Source organism: Leptonychotes weddellii, chromosome 11 (assembly GCF_054177405.1).
Source record: "Leptonychotes weddellii isolate Sample4059 chromosome 11, ASM5417740v2, whole genome shotgun sequence".
NCBI lineage: Eukaryota > Metazoa > Chordata > Mammalia > Carnivora > Phocidae > Leptonychotes > Leptonychotes weddellii.
This window is the reverse complement of record NC_138379.1, coordinates 14,091,371-14,111,894: the sequence shown is the minus strand read 5'-3', so window position 1 is coordinate 14,111,894 and position 20,524 is coordinate 14,091,371. Positions and strand designations below refer to the sequence as shown.

The window sequence follows — 20,524 nt, the reverse complement described above, 5'->3', positions numbered from 1 at the left end:
TCTGACCCTCCCCCGTCTCATGTGCTGTCTCTCTCTTTCTCTCTCTCTCAAATAAATAAATAAAATCTTTAAAAAAAAAATCAAAAACGACATAGAGAATGAGAACTAGAGAAGCCGGATTCTGACCCCGGCCTCTACCACCTACTGTCTGACCTCGGTAGGTCTCTGAGCTTCCCTGTCCTCACAGAACCAGGGCCTCGCAAATGCTTCGTAAACTCCAACCGTGTGTCCCTTCCCACATGCCGGGAGCAAATCCATGCTCAGCGAGGGAGCTGCGCAGACTCTGGGAGGGAGTAGCTTGGCCTGAGTCACTTGGGAGCAACTTGTCTGAGGCAGACCCACCACGGGGTCGGGGGCCTGTCAGGGTGGGCCTCTGAGGGTTCGCCCTCATCCTCCATTTCCTTCTGCCGTTCTCACCATGGCTGTGAAGAGCAAGCCTTTTGCTCTGCTCTGGCTACCAGCCTCCCAGCCTCAGCAGACTCCCCCCACCACATCCTCATCCCCCTCAAAACGGTCTGTCTGCTGACAGCCAAACTGGAGGCAGGGAGGCCATTGAGGAGGCCTTGACAGGAAGTTCTCCAGGAGAGGGGGATGGGGACAGGAGAGGGGGATGGAGCCAGGAGAGGGTGACGGAGCCAGGAGAGGGTGACGGGGGTGGGAGAGGGGGATGGCCGTGTGATGGAGATGAGGGGCAGATTGAAGGTGGGGAAGAGACAGAATCCAGGGCTCTGCAGCAGATTGGAGGCAGGAATGAGGGTGGGGGAGGAGCGTATGAGGACACCCAAAGGTCCATGTTGGCCCCCGGAGGACCAGGTTTGGGTGGAGACGTTGAGTTTGATTTCTTCTGCAGGAGAGGCAGGCGAGGATCTAATTTCCAGAGCCTCCTCTGCCAAGGGAAGCAGGGAACCTGGGGGGTGAGGAGAAGACAGGCCGGGTCCGGGGAGCCCCGTTGGATCCTCTGTTCTCTCCTTTAACCCCTCGCATAGGGCTCGCATGGATGGGCAGCAGGATGCTTAATGACCATCCGGTCAAGGCCCCTGGCCTCACAGCCTCCTTTGGCCAGGGATCTCCTCAGCCTGTTTACCCATCCTGACCTTCAAACTCATCAAAGGCAGATTTCATTTTCGGAAACTGTCCACTTGCTTTTCTGCTTGCTGAGGCAGCCGTCGCTTTAAGAGACCTATCCAGATGTGGGCTCAAACAACCCACCCCCAAGTCAGGGCTGAGCGTGTCAGGGGGAGGCAGCAGCTCTGTGGGTCTAAGCCCCAGGCCCATGGGCCAGGCCTGTTTCTCCTGATAGGACATGCGAGGCAGGAATCTTGGGGACCCTCTGCCCCTCTGGCTGACCTGGGGTTGGCAGCATCGGCCCCAGGAATGTGACTTTCCTTCAAGCAAGAGGAAGGAGCTTACTGTTGGGGGCAGGGGGTCGAGAGGAGCAGAAGAGTCCTGGAAAAGGACTCACCCGATCTAAGAGCCCTGAGCTGCTCTGTGTTTCTTCTTGACCCTCTCTCCCCGAACCTTCCCGGCATCTGTTTGCTGCTCTGCAAAATTCATACCACAAATATTTTTTACGTGACTGGTGTACCTTAGGTGTTGAACACTCCAGTGGCAGGTGAGAGAATCCTGCCCTCTTGGAACTTATGTGCCAATGAATTAAAAGCAGGCATAATACTGCTTGCCCTGCTTACCCAGAAGCCCCTGAGATCTCGTCCAATTGCCTCATTTCACAGAGAAGCAAATCCAGAGGGGGAAGGGACTTGCCGAGGGTCACACAGCAAGTCCCCTCAGCCCAGGTATCTGGGGTGCTACCCCGCGGGGCTCCCAGTACCCCAGGCTGCTCATAGGAGTTAAAGTAGGTCACTTGTGTGTCACAGTTGCTAATCTTGTAATTGGAGGAAAGAGCTAGGTTTGGAGACCCAGCCATCGCTGCTGGCTGCCTCCTTCAGCCAAGAGCCTGGCAAGGGGCAGTTGGCCCCAGAGTCTGGGGTACCTGCCCACCTTCCCTCACTGACAGTGGGGCCCAGGTAGGGCCTGGAGGTGATGGAAAACACGAGAATGGGGACACTGCCTTTGAGATTTACAGACTCTACCAGGAGGCCGGGACTGGGCCTTAAAGAGAGGCCCAGACGTCCCGAGCCACCTCTCTGGGCTGAGGCTGAGCCTGGGGCTCTATCAGGCCCTGGTGGGAACATCACAGTCCGGTTCCTGAGAAGCCTCCGCGACAACCTGGAGAGCTGATCTCGGAGGCTTGGTTATTAGCAGAGACCATTAGCAGCATTTTTTCCCTGCTATTGCATTTTTACAGCCCATAGCTCCTCTGGATAGCATTTTCCCTGTTAAATCAGATGTTTTGAGAAAAAAATAAGGAGCACAAAAAGAGGGAAAAAAATGAATCATAATCATAACCATAAATCATAAGTCACGTTACTGTGAGCGGATGGCTTCCTGGGATCTATGGATCGAAGGCAGTGTGTGGGAAAGCTCGCCGTAATGAGGCAGCAGGGGAGGCCGGGTCTTCCCAAGGGGTGTCCTCCACCAGCCTGATATTTCACACAGCCTTGCTTCCAGATGACTTCAACCTCCAGGAGGGGTGGCCCATTTATCAGGAGGCTGGGGGTGGGCGAGGGAGGGAGCCAACAGGGAAAAGTGAATCTCCAGCAGAGAATGACGGTGGCCCCAAACCCTGGTTGATGATTCTAGAAGAGGTGAAGCACCGTCCAGGATGCCCCCTACCTTTCCCGCCCTGCCCAGGTTTCAGAAGGTTCAGAGTCCTTGTCCAGGATGCGGCTGAGGGCCCCAGAAGGCGTGCGTTCCCGTGGCCCACACTCTGGCTTAAGAGCCAGAATCCTTTACGGATGAGACGACTCACATGGGCAGGCGGTGGGGGCTCCCAGTCCCAGCCGGCAGCACCTCTGTGATCCAGCCAGCTCTCCTCTGAGCATACATAAATCAACTGCAAGAGGACTTGGGGAAACTCAAAGAGGAGAATTTAAAAGAAGGCTCTGGATAAACATAAGATATAAAGCACGCTAGCACTTGGGAGAGGCTCGGGCTCTGAGGGAGGGGGGAACAGGATAGTTCAATGTTTATGAGCAAGTGGCAGATCTTTCTACTCAGACTTCAGGAAGAGGAAATGAGCACAGAGAGGTTCAGGGACTCGCCCCAGGCCACACAGCGACTGCTCCTCATTCAGGCTCAGGATCATTCATCCTCACGGCTCAGTCAGCAAGAAGTACTGAGCACTGCTAGGGCCAGGCCCTAACTGGGGGACACAGAGAGTGAAGCTACACCCCAACCGTCCGAAGTTCCTGACACGGCGAGGGAAAAAGGCACTAGAGTGAGTTCCATGGTTCATTCCCTGAGGGATTTGAGGCAACAGCCAAAAATGCTGTATCAGAGGCAGGAACAAAGATTCGGGGGGCGACAATGGGAGAGGTGGTCTCTGTGCATGCCGGGGGCAAGGAAGTTGTGCTAGAGGGAGAACGAAGGAGACCCTCTCCTTAATCATGCTTCAGCCTGATCTTGAAAAATGGGAGTTTACCTGGAACCGAGGACTCAGAAGTGCGCTCCAGATAGAGGAAAAAGTCTATGCAAAGGCCCAGAGGTAGGGAAGAGCGTGGTGCGTGCCTCACTGCGAACACTCCAGGGGCTGCCACGCAGAGGTAGGGAGGAGGCCAGCTGGGGGAGGGCAGCAGAGGCCAGGCTGGGAAGGGTTTTGGGGCCATGGAGTCTGGACTTTGTCCCATAGGCAATGAGGGGGCACAGACAGATCCTAGGAGGGAGAAGTGTCAAAGTGAGGTGGGCATTCTAGAAAGATCCTTTCCACTGTGGTGAGGCTGATGAAGGCAGGAGGCCAGCCAGGGTGCTGGAAATGAGGAAGTATCTGGCAGAGGGAACTGGCAGTGGGGACAGAGGATGGAGGGAAGGTTTGATAGAGATGTTTCTATGGAAGAGACTGAGAAGGGCTTTTTGGGGGTGAGGAAGGCAGGTTTCCTGGCTGCCGCTGAGGTTCCAGCTTCGGGAGAACTCAGATGGGGGGTGATAGCGTTAATTTTTGAGCATCCTGACCCCCGGCCTGGCCTGCTCTCTCGTTAGGAAACCCGAGTAATGTAAAGAGGCCAGGTTTAGAAGTCTGGCAGATGCAGGTTCTAATCCCAACTCCTCTATCATCTGCTGTGCAACCTCAGAGAAGTCACTTCCCCTCTCTGAGCTTCTAGGCTCCAGTTTCCTTATCTGGAAATGGGATAACCTGGAGGCAGGGCTGGCTCGAAGATTACAAAATATGTATTTCAGGTGAGTCCCAGCAGGCAACAGACTGCTCACTCAAATGGGATCACTTGAGGAGAGTTGAATAAAAGGACAGTTTACGGAGATCCAGGTGGGAAGCAGGGAAATCTCTAGGACGGCGCTGTGCCCCAGGTGACAGTGGTCCCAGCTACCACCCCCAGGCCCGAGTGGGGAGGGCTGCCTGGTGGGAGCTGTGACCTTCAGTCTCAGGACGCAGTCGCCGCCCCTTCATTCCCAATCCGAGCCCCTGGTCTCAGGCAGTCTGTGCCCCGGAGACTGAGTATATGTCTCCTCTCGAGTGTGAGAGAAGCAGCGGGAGGCCCCAGCCAACCATCAGCCTATGCAAAGGTCAACATGGATCCACACCCTTGACCCCAGCCACCTTGATCCTGACCAAATTGGATGGTGAGGCCAAGGCAAGCTATGATACAAAATCAAATTTATCCACAGCTCTCACCACCAGGACCTCAAATTATCTTTTTCCCTGTCTGTGCCCCATCCCTCTGTACCCCCTTCTTTTCTTCCCTCCATCTCTTTACCTCCCTCCCCCTTTCTCCTCTCCCTCCTCCTTCCTCCAGTCTTCTTTCTGCCCTCTCCCTGTACCTTCCTCAACAGCCAACACTCGAAGAGCCGCTCTCCAGCCGGAAGTGCCCTCCATTTTGACTTAACATTTCTAGCGAGAGAGGGAGGTGTGGGGTTAATTGTTTAGGCGTTGGGGTCCCAGCCACCCTGGGACTGTGTCTAACACACAGGGGCTTTCAGGGGCTCCGGGGGTGGAGAGGCTTAGCATTCCGCTAGTGCTCAGAGTTCCCGACCCTCCGGAGAGAGTGGCCTGCATCAGGGTCTGCCTGCCCGACGGCCTGGACCATCCATCCAGTGGGGTGGAGGTCAGTCCCGGGGACACAGCAGGTGCTCTCTGTGTGTGCTGGGGGTGGGGGGACTCAGCCAGCACATTGGCACTATTTCAGGTGACCAGCGAAGGACAAGGAAAGACAGGAAGCACCTAGAGGGAACCTAGTGCGTGCCCAGCACTGGGCAAGGGCTTTCATATGCTCTACTTTTGACATTGGCTATCCATGGTACTCACCATATTATAGATGAGAAAAGCAATATCGGGGGCCAGCTAAGGGCTCCTGTGTGTGATGGGTCCTGCGAGGAGCAGGGAGCAAGAAGAGTACAGGGCAACAACCTTATCAGTTGGGCGTCTACCATGTGCCAAGCACAGGGCTGTTACGAGGACGACTGTTTTTGTCTCCTACAATTCCAGAAGGGAGTGGATGCAGCCAGTGCTCAAAACCCTGGGATGTCAGGGCTGGATGTTGGCGGGCATCTTCTAGAAGCCCAACTCCTCCATTGAACCAATGGGCAACTGAGTCCCAGAGGGAAGAAGTGGCTTCCCCAAGCCACATGGCAAGTCTTCTCGTTCTACCTTGCACCGTTGCTTCTCGAAAATGTTCGTTCTGCTTCTAGGCTTCCCCGTTTTGAAGTTGATTCTTATTCCCCTACTTAAACAATTAAGCTTTAATACACCAAAAACAGATCATTATCCTCCTAAGGTTTAAAAAGCAAGATCGCTATTTGTAACACAAGCAATTAGCGACCTTCTGGTGCTTCCTCACTTCCTTCTTCTCCAAAGGGCTGAGATTGGGAAGTTGCAGAGGACCCAGCAACTGGGGGGCTGGCCACAGCCGCCCTGGAGCAGGCAATGGGGGTGCTGGGATCTCGGGAGCCGGATATGCTCCAGAAAGGGAGGGAAGGGTCGGGCAGACGTGGAGAGTTCTCTTTGGGGGTGCTGGCTTGGTTCTGACAGCCCTGGAACTTTCCTTTCTCCACAGCTCCCCAAGGCACATCACTGCGCTGGTGGAATAAAGATGCCGCCCACCTCTGGGGCTGATGAGCGTGAGAATCAACTGTAGCAGCAGGTGTAAGTTCTTCCCATAGAGGGTCTCTAAGGGGCCCATGAGCCTTGGCAATGGGATGGAATGTTCGGATGTTTCTTAATTGTTCTGGAAGCAGGATCCATAGATTTCATTAGATTTTTTTGTAATGGCAAAAAGAAGATTGATTTATTTTCATATCCCTTTTCTTATGTAATACACACAAAGAAGAGTATGTAAGGTGTATGTGTATAATGTAAAGAATAAGGAATCAGAGGTCGTGCACCCATCATCCAGATTGAGAAATAGGACACTGTCACCGTCTCAGACACCCCCGGCAGGCCGCTCCCAGATTGTATCTCCCTCCTTCCCACCAAAATGACTGCTTTCCTGAGTTTTTAAAGAATTATCATCCCCTCGCTCTCTTTATAGTTTTCCTGCCTATGTACTTATTCCTAAATCGCATGTTGTTTAGTTATGCCCGTTTTTGAACTGTTAATGGATTTATACTATAAACAGTCAGACTTGGTTTTCGAGTGCCACATGACATTGCTTTTGGGCTCCATCCCTGTCGACGTGTGGACCTGAGGTTTGCTCCTTTTCTCTGCTCTCCTGTCCTGCTTTCTCTCACTCAGCCATGGCCCACCAGGTCCCGAATGTTTGGGGGTATTTCCAGGATCTGACATTTATGGACAATGTTCTGTGGACATTCTCTTATACACATGCAAGCATTTCTCTAGGGAAAATAACTGGCAAGAGGATCGTTGGGTCATAGCTATGTGCGTATTCAGACAGTGCCGAACTGTCTCCAGAGTGTTTCTACCAATTTACACGTCCATCAGCTGTGGAGGAGAGTTCCAGTTCCCCCCCACACACCCCACCAGTGCTGATACCGTCATTTTCCATGTTGTCAATCTGGGGTGTGTTTGGGGCGAGGGGCTTGGTCATGTTACTTAATTTGCATGACTTCGGTGTTTAGTAAGACTGAGAACTTCGTATACATCTGTCGGCCATGGGTTTCCTCCCTGTAAAGTACAGTTCAAGTCTATTACCCACTTTTCTGTAGAGTTGTGTGTTTTGTTATTGATTGATTCATATAGGGTTTTGGGGTTGTTTCGATTTTTATATTCTAGACATCAATCCTTTGCAGTTATAAGAGTTGCAAATATCTTCTCACACCATGGCTTGCCTTTTGATTTGCATTGCCATGTTTCCAAAGGTAAGGTTGAGAACCACTTACCTTAGGGTTCTATAAGCAGGAGGAGCGTGAGCTGGAAAACCCCAAACTTTTGTTAAGCTCAATGGTATTACACACATTGAACTGGAAATTAAGAAGTCCAGATTTGTAGCTTCTTTTGAAATTCCAGAGGATCCGGGCCTGCAGCTCCTGTGTAGTGGGGGCTGTGAGTAGACAGAGGGCAGGTGTTGTCCTTCACCGCAGTTCCTATTGCTTCCCAGACACCGAGGGTCTGTCGCTGCTTATCATCCTTGGGCGGCCCTGGAGGTTCCCTTCCATTGGCCTTTTTCAGCTGTGTATGTCCTTTGTGGGCCTTCGTGTGTGGTTAGCACCCTGCCCCTTAGCCCCCGTCACACCACACAGAGCTCCACCTGGTCCTGTGGTTGTCATCGTTTCTACTGTCACGTGGCTGTGTCCAGTAGGACCATGACTTAGAGCCGATCTCCATCCTGAGTCCTGCGCAAGAGGAAATCTCACTTTCTCTTCTGAGCTGGTTTGATCAAAGCCTTCCCCTAAGGACCTGGCTCCTTCAGGAGCACGGAGAGGGAAGAAGGGTCCCAGAAGCAGGTGCTGTCATCTGTTTGGGAGAACCGGTGGTGACCGACGTGAGCACAGGATCATCTTCAGAGAGAGCCCATCCCCTTGAGGCCCGGAAGGAGGAGAAGAGACAGCTAGAGCTGAGTTAGTTGGTTTCCTGTTTATCTGAGGACAGCTTGGTTCCCACCTCATTTACATCCATTAGTGTGCGGAGTCTTGAAGGTCCAAACTCCGGGTGTCTGAGATAAAACAGAATTATACAACCCACTACAGCTGGTTCTACACCCAATACGGGAGGGCTGACAGGCCCGAAGCCAAGGGGGCTCTTTAGCGCAGCTCATTTCTTGCACACTTATTCTGTACTGCTGCTGTGCTAGGAGCTCCTACCTACAGTGTCTTATTTTTGCATTAACACAATTACGCGTGGTGTAGAAACTCAGTCCTCATGTTCAGACTCAGAAGTGGAAACTTGTCAGGGGACCCAGTGTAACAGAACAGCACGGTGGTTCCCCACTTGGGCGTTGGAGTTAGACCTGTCTGGATTCCCAGCCCTGGAGTTAGACCTGTTGTCTGGGTGTTCCTAGACAAACGACTGTTTTGGAGTCTCGGCTTCCCCACCAATAAAATGGGAATAACAGCGTACTTATGGCTCGAGGTTTGTGTGAGGATGCAGTGAGCCAGGTCGTGAAGCATTTGGCACAGGGCTCCCACAGAACCAGGATGAGAAGGAGCTGGGCAAAAAGTCGAATTCTCGCATCTCTGGGGTTCACCATACCTCCCACTAAAGCACTCGCTCTCTGTGAGCCACAGACACAAAATGCCCATTTCCTGCCGAGACCTGCCAGGTACCAACCCCTCCTCCTCACCCCTCTTCAGAGTCCCGTTGTCCTGGCAAGGACGCATACACAGCTGTGGGCTGGGCATGCTCTGTGTCCATTCTGTGGGGATGCCAGCTGGGAGAGGTTCTGGGGGGGGTGGATTTTACATCGCCCCCCCCCCCCAGTGTTAGTCACTGCCCATCCTCACTGGGGAAAACTTGGGGCAGGGCATAAACATTCACATTTCGCTTGGCATTCCCCATCATTGTTTTCCTTCTTTCTCTGAGCAGCTCTCCCATCAGCCCGAGGCCATCAATGAAGATGGGGATGCCCATGTTCCCATAAACAGTCGGAGTGTAGAGGACCTGCGCTACAGGCCTGCAGAATGATGTGGAACTTTCTGCTTTGTTCTGGACAGATCTAGAAATGGGTCAGAGGAGAGCCCTTTCTGGCCTCTCCCCTTCTGCTCCAGAGTCTGACCAGCCCCCTGCAGTTAGCTGGGTTCATTTCAGCCCCCTGAGCCTACCTCTCAAGGTGGACCTTCTATAGAAGCCCTCCCTGCCTCTCCAGAAGAGTGTGGAGATGAGAGTGGGCTTTGGGGTGGCTGCCTGGGCTTGAATCCTAGTGCTGCCACTCACTAGCTGTTTGTCCTTGGGAAAGTTACTGAACTTCTCTGTGCTTATGTCCTTATCTGTAAAAAGGGGATAATAATACATAGCAGGTTGTTGTGCGCATTCAACAAATGGGGGTGGGGGTGGGGGTGGATAAGGCTTAGAACAGGGCCCTGCTCAGGGTGAGCACTCCGTGTTGGCTCTCACTCTCGTCCGAGTCAGGCTTGTGCCAGAAGCATGGGCTTTAGCTGGGTCCCTCCGCTAAGTTGCCCTGTGACCGTAGCTGTCTCTTTTCATCTCATTGAGCCTGATCTGGGCTGCCCACCCCTGAAGGGTGGTTGCAGAACCTGTGTGTCACACAGGCCCTGTGCTCAGAAGGGCCCTGTGCTTGGTTGTGCTCTGCTGTTGCCATCTTGAAATGCCTATTAACTTTGAAGCATTTAACACCGAGTCCTGCAAATCATAGCTTACGTTTCTCTCTCCTGTCTTGTGCCTCACCATGACTGGTCCCTTAGGGGCCACCCAGGCACAGAATTCAGGGCCTCCTGCTGGCTGTCCCTCCCCAGGAGTGGCTGGGTCCTGCCAGGGGTCACCAGGCCCTGCTCCTCTGAGGGCACAAGGGGGACTGTTCCCCACCAGGTGACACATGAGCTGTTTTCAGTGGAAACTTTTCAGCATGGGATTCTGACCTCGGAGTGGGTTGATTTAGGCTATTTGCTGCCGTGGAACTGACCATATATTTTCTGTATATTAGGTGATTTCAAGAAAAAAAAATCAATTTTAATAGCAGCAATCAAAACTGTAGAAACCTCCAACCGGTATCATAGTGCTGCTTTATGTCTGGGTTGATAGGACAGGAAGGCAAAAAGCCAGAGGTCCCCCAGCTCCCTGCTGCCTCCCCAGCCCCAGGGGTCAGGGTAGAGGGAGGGAAAGGGTGAGGGGATCACATCAGAGCAAACGGAAGCCTCCCCGACAGCAGCTCTTCAGATCTAACATGTCATGTTACAGCTGGTTAATCTCTGAGCCAGAATATATTCTCTATTTGATGATAATGATTAATTGTTTAATAGTCAATTCATACTCATGATTGAAAATCCAAAAGGCATAAAAGGATAGAGAGAGAAGAGTCTCCCTCCCGTCCTCCTTCCTGGAGGCAACCAGTGTTCTCTGTCTCTTGTGTGCTTCCAAGAGATAGTTTATTTATATTCAAGAAAAAAAAAATTATACTATATATTCATACTCCTCTGTTTCGTCCATTGTAATAAAATGGTCGCATACCATGTCCGCTGTCTGCACCTTGCTTTCTCATGATGTATCTCAGAGACAGTTCGTTATTCATCCATATTGAGTTTCTTTGTTCTTTTATATGGCTGCATAGTGGTCTGTTGAAAGAGAGAACCCGAATTTATTTAACCAGTCCCCCACTGATGGATGGTAGGCTGTTCCCATTCTTTAGAAGTGTGAGTCTTTAACAAATTCTGTTCTCCCTCATCCCACTATTGACAGGACTTGTTTAAAGTGGCAAATAGTGCCGTTCCCTTCTGAGTCATTCAGCCTTCCTTATACAGCATCTGTATGCGCTTCCAGATGCCCAACTTGAAGACACAGGCCTCTTCCCTTCCTTGTCCTTCTCGCCTACCCTTCCTTCCCCTCCTCTATCTCCCTCACCTCCCACCTCTCAGACATCCCTGCCTACCTCTCTCCTTCCCTACAGTCACCTCCTGAGACCAAGGCTCCACCACGTTGGGCTTGGACTACCGCAGTACCCTCCCCTCCTGTGGATGGAGACCACAACAGGTCACTCTTCCAACTAAAGCCCTTCCATGGACAGATGCCCAGGAGATGAAAGCCCCAATCCTCACCACCACCCTACCCCATCTCTTGCGATCATCCCCCACTCATTACCCCAAAGCCACATACCAAACTCTTTCCTGTCTCTGAGCAAGTGTACATACTGTGCCTTCTGCCTGCAACACCATCCCCACTTCGGTACCTTCCTTCACCTTCCTAACGCCCACTCGCTTGAAGTCTCAGCTTAGAGGGCGTTCCTCCCCCAGAGACCTGCCCTGACATCCCACCTAAAAGCAGCCGTCCACCCAAAGTGTCCAGCCCTGCCTTCTTCATTCCCTTACTTCATCTGCCACTGTGTGTAGTTATATATTTGCTATGTGTGTGTGTGATGAATGTCTGTTTTCCCCACTATAATATAAGCTGTCTGCGGGCAAAGACGTGTATCCTATTCACCTCTATGTCTCTTGTCCTGAGTGTGGGGCCTCATCAATGTTTGTCAAACGAATGAACATTTTTGAGCACTTGTTCATTGCCGGCCTTGCACTCAGCACAGGACATCCCCAGTTTCCCAGGACCCACTGAAGCACCCAAGTAGAAACCAGAGGGAAGTGCACCTTCCTGGTCACACGACCTGATGAGGAAGGGCTAACGCTACCACAGATGAAGTCTGGAAGGCTACGGACCATTCCATGGGTGAGGAAGAAGGGAAAGGAACTTTTGGCAGAGGGGACAGCCTGAGCAAAGGAACAGAGACATTAATGCTCACAGCCTGTTGGGGGAAGAGCGTGTCATCCCAGGACAGCTGGGACGCGGGTGTGTGGCGAGAGGGGACAAGGTCAGCTGGGAAATGTCACTGAGGTCCTGCCGTGGTGGGTCAAGGAATTTGAATATCTTTGTTTTTTTCTATTTGTTTGTATCCCTAGCCCTTCTCTTGGTGCTGGACATACAGTGCAAGTTCAACAAAAAATACCAGATGCAAACTGGTGTTACTTCTGTTTGACAGAAAGGGAAACCAGTGGCCCCAGATTCCAAAGTGACTTGCCTTACACGTTCTTACTCTCCTCTGTCGTGTTTATTGGAAGTTCCTTGTATTTGTTAGGGGAAGCTAAGCTGCTGTGACAAAGACACTGTCATCCCCACCCCACTCCCGCCCCGCCCAAATCCAGTAGCAGAAAGCACAAAGATGTGACCTTCTCTTTTTTGTACCAGCTTTGGACATGCAGATGCCGTCACTCAGTCATCTGGTGACTCGGGTTCTTTCCATCTCAGTTCTGCAGCATTCCCTAGGGTGCTGTAAACATCTACGGGGTAAAGCTGGGTCTCAGCCACGTCCTGGCTGCAGCAGAAGGGAGGTGAAAGAAATCAAGGAGGAAGTGTGCCCGTTGTCTTAGAGGCTCTGTCGCAGCCCGGGCACACACCACTTTTGCCGACAAAAGAAGGTACAAGGCAAGAACTTGGCCGCGGGGACGCCTGGGTGGCTTAGTCATTGAGCGTCTGCCTTCGTCTCAGGTCATGATCCCAGGGTCCTGGGATCGAGCCCCATATCGGGCTCCCTGCTCGGCGGGAAGCCTGCTTCTTCCTCTCCCACTACCCCTGCTTGTGTTCCCTCTCTCACTGTCTCTCTCTCTGTCAAATAAATACATAAAATCTTTAAAAAAAAAAAAAAAAAGAGCTTGGCCTAACTGCAAAGAAGGCCAGGGAGTGTAGTCTAGCTGGGCAGCGAGGTGCCCACCACAATCCCACTACCCAGGAGGAAGGCAAGAACGGACCTGGTGGACAACCAGTGGAGAAACCTGCTGTAGCAGAGCCCAGGTCATGAGGAGCAGGTGGCTGGAGGCTCAGCAGGTGGCTGGAGGCTCAGCAGGTGGGCAGCTCCAGGTCCCTGGTACTTTCATCGCCGGGGACTGCAGCCATGAGCCTTCTGCTGCCAGGACGAGGATCTTGGGCTTCCCCTGGCTGGGCCTGCCCATTTCTCTGCACGATGCTCTCAGTGGTCACACCTGTCTTCAGCCCCTCTACTTACCTTTCGTTCCTGGCTGGTGATGACTCCAAGCCAAACCTGGGCCTCGGCCTTGCTACTCAGTAAAGAGACATGGTCAGCGAGTTAAGCATCAGGATCCACAATCTAGAGGCTCATAGGAACTCTGTGGCAGAACAAACTCTTTTAAGCACTTGAGAAGTAAATTTTGAGATACAGAAATAAGCCAAGAATTATAAACCTTTATTCTCCAGTGATTAACATGGGCCCCAGCTATGGACTGGAATATTTGTGTCCCCCACCAAATATTGAATCTTAAGATACATGGTGATCCTATTAGGACGTGGGGTCTTTGGGAAGTGATTAGGTCATTAGGGGGAGCCCTTGTAAATGAGACTAGTGCCCCTATTATAAAAGAGGCGGGAGAGATCCCTTGCCCAATCCGCTGTGTGTGCCTGAAGCCAGAAGGCGCTGTCTGTGAACCAGAGGCAGACCCTCACCAGACACCGAATCTGCTGGCGCCTTGAGCCTGGACCTCCCAGCCTCCAGAACTGTGAGAAATACATTTCTGTTATTTATAAGCCCCTCAGCCTATGGTGTACTGTTCCAGCAGCCCGAACGAACTAAGACAGCCCCCGAAGACTCTTCCTGCTAATATGGCAGGAGCCAAGTAGGGGTCACGATACGTACCGAAAGTAATAAAACTGCATTTAAAAGTTCTGTAATATAAATCAAATTGGACTTGCATTACAAAGAGTATAAAAACCTCATTAATATTAAAATTAATAATAGCTAGTATTTATTGAGCACTTACTGTGTCAGGTGCTATCTAACACCTTATGCAGTGCGATCTCTCACTCACTCCTTCCCACTCCAGAATGGGATACGATTCTTAGCCCCGTTTTCAGACAGGGAGGCTGGGCTTAGAGAGGTCAGGTGACTTGGCCAACGAACGCAGAGTTAGCGTAGAGCAGAGCCAGGGTTTGATTCCAGCTCAGCTCCAGAACCTTCGTTCATAAGAAGCTGCTAGCCCATGTATCATGGAAATAACTCTCCCTGAGTACCACCTACAAGGCTCTGCACAGCTTCTTGATGCTTGTGGCGCTCCTGGCCTGTCTTTATCCCCATTTTGGCTGAAGAGCTGGAGACACAGGGGATCAAGTACACAGGGTTAGGGAGTCCTTCTTGTTGGCCTGACTCTCCTGCAGAGAACAGAGGCCCTCTGTGCCCTCGGGGGTGGGGGACGGCTCTCCTACATGGGTGGGCAGCCCCTGCAGGCCCTTGGGATGCACCCCATTTCTGGGAAGGGAACGCCGGGCTGCTCTCCGCCCTGAGAAAAGCCAACAGGCCCTGCCGCCCCACGGAGACACCAGCAAAGGCCTCTCCCCTCCGGCTCCTCTCCATGTCCACAACCCTCTGCCTTGTCGTTCTCACCTCCTCTTGCGGGTCCAGGGCTAAGGTCTTCTTCCCCATCCTCTCCCCTCCCACCCCTCCTCTCGTCTTCCACTCCACCCTCTTCAAGTAGCCCCTGATCTTTCTAAAATGTTAGCAAAACCAGATAATGTGACCTTCTGCCTCGAAACCTTTCATGTTCCTGTTGCCTGCGGAGCAAAACTTGGGCCTGGCGCCTGAGGCTCTGCACGACGCGGTGGTGCCTCCTCTCCAGGCTCTCGCCCATCACCTCCTCTGCCGCCCCTCCTCCCCAGCCCAACGGGTGCTCCCCCAGCTGCAGATAAGGAGGGAAGGGGTGGGGGGAGGGCCTGTGAACAAATAAACTTGGAAAATTCTGTATTCTCTATGCTTTCTTGGAAATTAGCCCAGTCTTCCCCAGATTTATTTGACCATGGAAGAAATAATGTCCTGCAGATCAGCTCCTTTGAGCCTGCTGCTGTAGCTGGATGGGCCCCACTCCCCACCCTGTACTTGCTCACCTCCACACTTTTGCTCCTGCTCACCTCCCCCCCCCACCACCCCCCTGGCCAGAACACCTTCTCTGACCCCCTCTCCCTTAAAAGCCACATTCCCCATGAACCTTCCTGATTTCATTCCAGTTGCAGGCCTTTCCTCCACCCGTAGCATTAGCCTGGGCCTCTCTCTCTCCCTGACCTTGAACTATAAAGCCAGCCAGGATGTATGGTCACATGTGGTCCGTTTTTGTCTCCTCCCTGCACCATGGGTTTTTTAAGGCAGGGGACTGAAGCTCACTCTCCTTTCATCTCTCACACAGGGCCTGGCACATTACGGGTGCTCTGCAAACACTCCTTGAACAAGAACTGAGAAAGGAGACACAAGCTCTGAAGAGCAAAGACCCTGCCCAGCCCCAGCTCCGGTTCCCATGGCAACCACCAGGGAGGGCTGGCCTGGCTCTGAAGCCCCGGGGTTGCCTGGCCCGACTCTCTGAGCATGACAGACAGGCTGAGAGGCTTCCCTGGAAGTGCAGGAGCAGGTGATGGGGACCCCCATTTGCCACCATGACGAGCTCTCCATGGCCAGTCTGCGTGTCCTTGGAGAAGCACGTCATCTGTCATCTGCAGACCGGCCGCAACAGAGGGACCCAGGATCAGACTTCCTGACTTACAGCAGCTTGCATTCATCCTTCCCGAGTCCAGAAATGGCAGAGTTTTTGTCAAGGACCAGAAGGAGCCTATTATGGGGGCCGCAGGCGTGTGCCAGAAACAGGTCCCAAGCCCCGGGCCTTTGTGGCGGGAGGGCAGTGGGAATGAGAGAAGAAGTAGGCAGGGCGGAGTTTGGGGTCCGCTGGGAGAGCCCAGCCGTGCCTGGAGGGGACGCCCTGCTCCGTGCCGGCGCATGAAGCCAACAGGGACTAGGCACCCGGGAAAGCCAGACCTTCTGACTTGTATGTGAATCTCCGGATTTGAAAAAAAAAAAAGGCTCGAAAACTTTTTAATGTAGGTGAGAGCCCCATATCAGTCCTGCATGAAACAAACAGCGTTGAATGCGGGGAGCACGGAGCCGAGCTTTGCTCTAACAAGCGTGTCAGAATTGGGTGCGGGCTGCTCGCGTTGGACGTGCGTGTGCGGCCCTGTCAGCCCGTGTTCCACCTGAGGGGCTGTGGTTCCGCGACATGAATATCTCAGAGTCCTGTGTCCGATCCGACATTGGGGGCAGCAGCCTGGCTCCAGGCCCTCCCTCCGGCTCCTCGGGGGCAGGGACGGCCCCCCGCACTCTCTCTCTGCGCCTGCCGGCACCGAGCCCCTCACCTGCCCTCTGCAGCCAACAGGTCGCGGGCCCAAGCGGGCCTAGCCCAGGGTGGACAGGTGTCCCGCTCTAAGTCGGGGTCCGTGGCAACCTCTCTCTGGGTCCCGGCCCGCGCTCAGCCGCCCCCTGCACCCTGCAGCCCCCCTCCCTGGGGAAGACTCCAGAGAGGCAGACTGCTCCTCCCGCCGGCAGAGGAGGGGCCGGGACAGGCTTTGCTGCTATTACAAATGACACTTCACCAGGCGGCCAGGGGTGCTGGGAAGGAGGCGGCTGTGTGGGCGCCCTCTGTCATTTGTCTCCTCCTCTCCTGATGGCAGGCATAGCCCCCAACCAACTGGAGCTGAGTGGATTGGGTGACGTGTCCCCTCACCCTGACCACCCCGCCTTCCGCTCCGTGCTTGGGGAGAGAGAGAGAGGAGAGAGAGACAGATGGACACAGAGAGAGAGCCTGGGGCCGTGGAAGATAGAGGGAGGGAGGGCCCTTGGCCCTGCCACTTACTAGCTGTGTGATCAGGAGCAAATTGCTTAACGTCTCTGGGCCTCTGTCTCCTTCTCTACCAAATGAGGATGGGGGAGGGTGGTTGGGAGGGTGAGAAGAGCTCACATCTGTGAGCACACCTAGGCGGGCGTGGGGCAGGCTCAGTGAGTGTCCTCTCCTGCCCTGGCTGGCTGCCATTCCAGAGAGCATTCCAGAGGCCAGGCCGGCATTCCAGGGAGGGGAGGGAGGGAGGCTAGAGTGTGGAAAAGACCGGTCTCCTCTCTCTCTCATCCCTCTCTCTGTCTTTTCCTCCTCCCTCTCATCATTCTTCAGGGCAACAGAATGTTTCTTTTTCTCAGAATGGACACGGGCACAAGGAGCCCCACTCCTGACCTGTCCCTACAAGGTGACCTCTGGAGGGCTGGTCTCCAACAGGACACCACTCTCCTGCACCATTCTGCCTCTTCTTCCTTCCCTCGCTCCCTCCCTCCTCCCTCCCTCCACCTTCCCCACCTTTAGGCTCAGACTAGCTGCATCGTTGTCCCCTGATCGCCTTCACCCTGAACCTACCAAGGACCAAGTTTCCATCCACGACCATAAATACACCTGGGAATAAATACAGCAACAAGTCAGCCCTGCCCCTGCCCCTGCCCCTGCCCCTCCCAGCCGGGTGTGTAGGACACGTTCCGTGGCCTGTCTGAGCCTCATGCGTCTTTCAGCCGAGAATCGTACCCCTCAGAGGGCTGGTAGAGGATGAAATGCCGTCCCTAGTGCCCCTCCTTTGGGGGTCTTCCTTCTGTCCCTGTTCTTCACCCCCATAAATGTTTCTTCCTGCTTCCTGCAAAGGCAGAGGGCCCCGGCTGGTTGTCAGCCAGCCTCTTCAGAGCCCTTGACTTCACTGAGCATCAGACCTGCTTCTTCCTGCGGGGGTGGTGGCTTCCCTGGTGGTCCAGCCCTGGCTGGAGCCTGTCTGGCCCTTCGGGAATATTCTCGCCCTTCCCGCTGCTCTAGCCACTGTTACCAAGCCCAGGAGTGACAGGGTTTCATTGATTTTCTCACCCACACCCCACCCCCTCCCTGCCCTTCCTCTCTGCGGGGAACCCACTGTGTCGCAGAGAGAGAGAGAGCTCGAGCGCATGAGAACACCAGATGTTAAAGCCATGTTCCCTTCTTACACAGTCAGCCCTTTGGGGTGTTTGATCTCTGGCTTAACAAGTTCGGCCATCTTTCTTAAGAGAATAAAAGAGATTCAGACAAAGGAAAGAGGGAAGGAGACAACGAATGAGCAAGACAATGAGATGAAAGGAGCCAGACTCAAAGGAAGACAGAGGAAGACAAAGCAAGGCAAAGCCAGAGCCGAGAGGGAGCGACAGACAGACGGACAGACAAGACAGAACAGGGAACACCTTCTCTTAGAAGCCACCTCTGGCCTCTCCGGGGGCTCTCTCGCCCCATCTCAGCCCTTCCTCCCCGGGCCCAGCTGATCCGGACGCAGCCTCAAAGCCACCTTATCAACTCTACGTGATCACGCCCTCCCTGGGGAGGTGATAGCCTCCCGCTCTGCGTGACGGGGCATCTGCTTAAGACTTTGACAGGAGATGGGATGAGCAGCCTGGTGGTGCAGAGGGCTGGCTGGCAGGGGACAAATGGGCCGCCGGCGGGGAGCCCGGAACCCCTGCCTCCCTCACTCCTGGGTCTGAGCAGCCTAACAGAGGCGCCCAGGGAGCCAGCCACTGACACCCTCACTGAGCATTAACTCTGCATTTATTTCCCGTTCTGCCTCTCCCTCCCCCCTCCCCTCCCCACTCCTTTGTCTCTGGGTCTTCGATTTCCTATTTGAGAACAGTTCCAGCCGGTGCCCCTGCCTTAATCTCAGCCTCTGTCACCAGCAAAGGCTGTTTCGAGCCTGTGAGTCAGAGACCAGCGCTGGTTTTTATTAAAGGCAGAAGGAAAACAATCTGATTTTATAAAAGCAAAGCACCTCCTTCTGAGCCACGGGTTCCCTGGGACATCGAACTGCCTGTGATATTTTAAAACATGCATGTACACATAATAGCCCCCAGCCCCTTCCCAGCCTCTGGTGGGAGCGTCAAACCTGCGTGGGTTTTAATGTTTCTTTTCTGGCTAAGTGTGTTTTGGTCACTTCCAGTCCTCCCCCACTGAGAGCTTCCATGCAGGAAACGCCGAGAATTCCATTCCAGCCCCTGAGCCTCCACAATTAATGGGATCACTGGAAATGAACTAGGAAGGATGCTGGGGGCCTGGGGGTCTTATGTCCCTGGTGTCCAGGCAGAGAAGCTTCTAGCCAGAGGAGAAGCTGAACCCATCCAGGCCCTGGGGTCCTTCTGCTGTGAATACTGATCCCGGCTCCCCAGGAGCTCACCTGGGGCTAGCAGTCCTGGAGCCTCTTTCTTCTCTGCCCCACCACCCTCTGGAGCTGTCTCTTTCCATAATTCTCTTCTGTCAAGTCTATTAGCCTTCTCTGGCAGGCTCTGCCAAGTTCATCTGCATCTCCTTGTCTCATTTATATTAGAAGAGAAAGCTCTACCGTGTTTTCCCCTCACCTGAGGAAAGAGATGCTTCTCTTTTTCAAGACACTCATAGCCTTTGATGAAGCCCAAGAAAGACTTGAACTATAATGAAATTCAGTCTTTCAGAGATGAGATCGCCCAAGAGCGCTTCTAGCTGCCTTATGAAAACGGCTTGGCTTTCCAGCCGTCAGCAGCTGGGCACAGGGGCCTGCCCTGGATGCCTTTCTCTGGCCTGTCAGCAGCCTGACTCCTGCCTCTTCTCTCTTTCCCTGCACGGGTTATGACAGTAGCTAGCCAGGGAAGTAGCCTCCTGACAGGTCATCTTCCCTCCCCTGCTCTGACCCTTCCTTCACTGACCACATCCCTTTCTGCCTGCAAGGCCTTCGGTGGATCCAAACTCCCAGTCCAAGTGCCCCCCCCTTCCCAAACCTTCCCAAGCCTTCCAGATGGGATGGACTGTCCATCTATCTGAACTCTACACCACCATGTCTGTAGCCCGGTTAAAACAAAACAAAACAAAACAAAAAACCATTTTGCCCTGGGACTATCATTATTGATAGAAGAGAAATAATACAGCCCCTGTGAATAAAGGCACAGCAGGTGTCAGGGACAGATAGAAAGCTACCTTGGAGTCACATGTACCTAGGTTCAAACCCACGCTCGGCCACTCACCCACCGAGTGCCCAAAGGCAAGTTCGCTCTTTGAATGTGCTTCGCCATCTGTAGGATGGGACTCAGGATTCCTACCTCCGAGGACCGCTCTGGAGGGGACAGAGGCATCAAAGGCTGGGCACAGTCACTGCTTTGTTTCTTATTCCTCATGGGACAGGTACTATTAGTCTGGGTTTATGGATGATGAGGTGGTTCTTAACCTTGGCTGTGTTTCAAAAGCAGCCGGGGGAACTTTTAAAACTACAGATGCTGGGCCCTGCCCCGGACCATTCCTGGGGTTTAGCCCAGGTGTGTGTTTGGTCAAAGGCCCCCTTCTGGGCAGGATGGGAACTCCTGCACAAGGGATGAAAGAAGGGAGGCCATGGAGGGACCTGGGTGCCTTGGAAGAAGAGCCGAGGAGAGGGCAGTGGTAGGGTGGTGGGGGGCTGGGAATGCGGCCGGGAGCCCAGGAGTGAGCCCAGCACAGGACCTGGCTGTGCCGACCACCG

At 53.5% G+C, this 20,524-nt stretch overlaps 1 long non-coding RNA gene across 1 annotated transcript in view; it reads left to right on the top strand.

The window, feature by feature from the left end:
- The window catches only part of LOC145716141 (uncharacterized), a 21,726-nt gene extending 5,687 nt beyond the window's left edge, over positions 1–16,039 (top strand). Inside the window, exons 2-3 of the long non-coding RNA XR_014138581.1 lie at positions 6,123–6,211; positions 15,364–16,039. This is a non-coding gene — a long non-coding RNA (uncharacterized LOC145716141). The remainder of the gene's footprint in view (positions 1–6,122; positions 6,212–15,363) is intronic.
- The last annotated feature ends 4,485 nt before the right edge of the window (positions 16,040–20,524 follow it).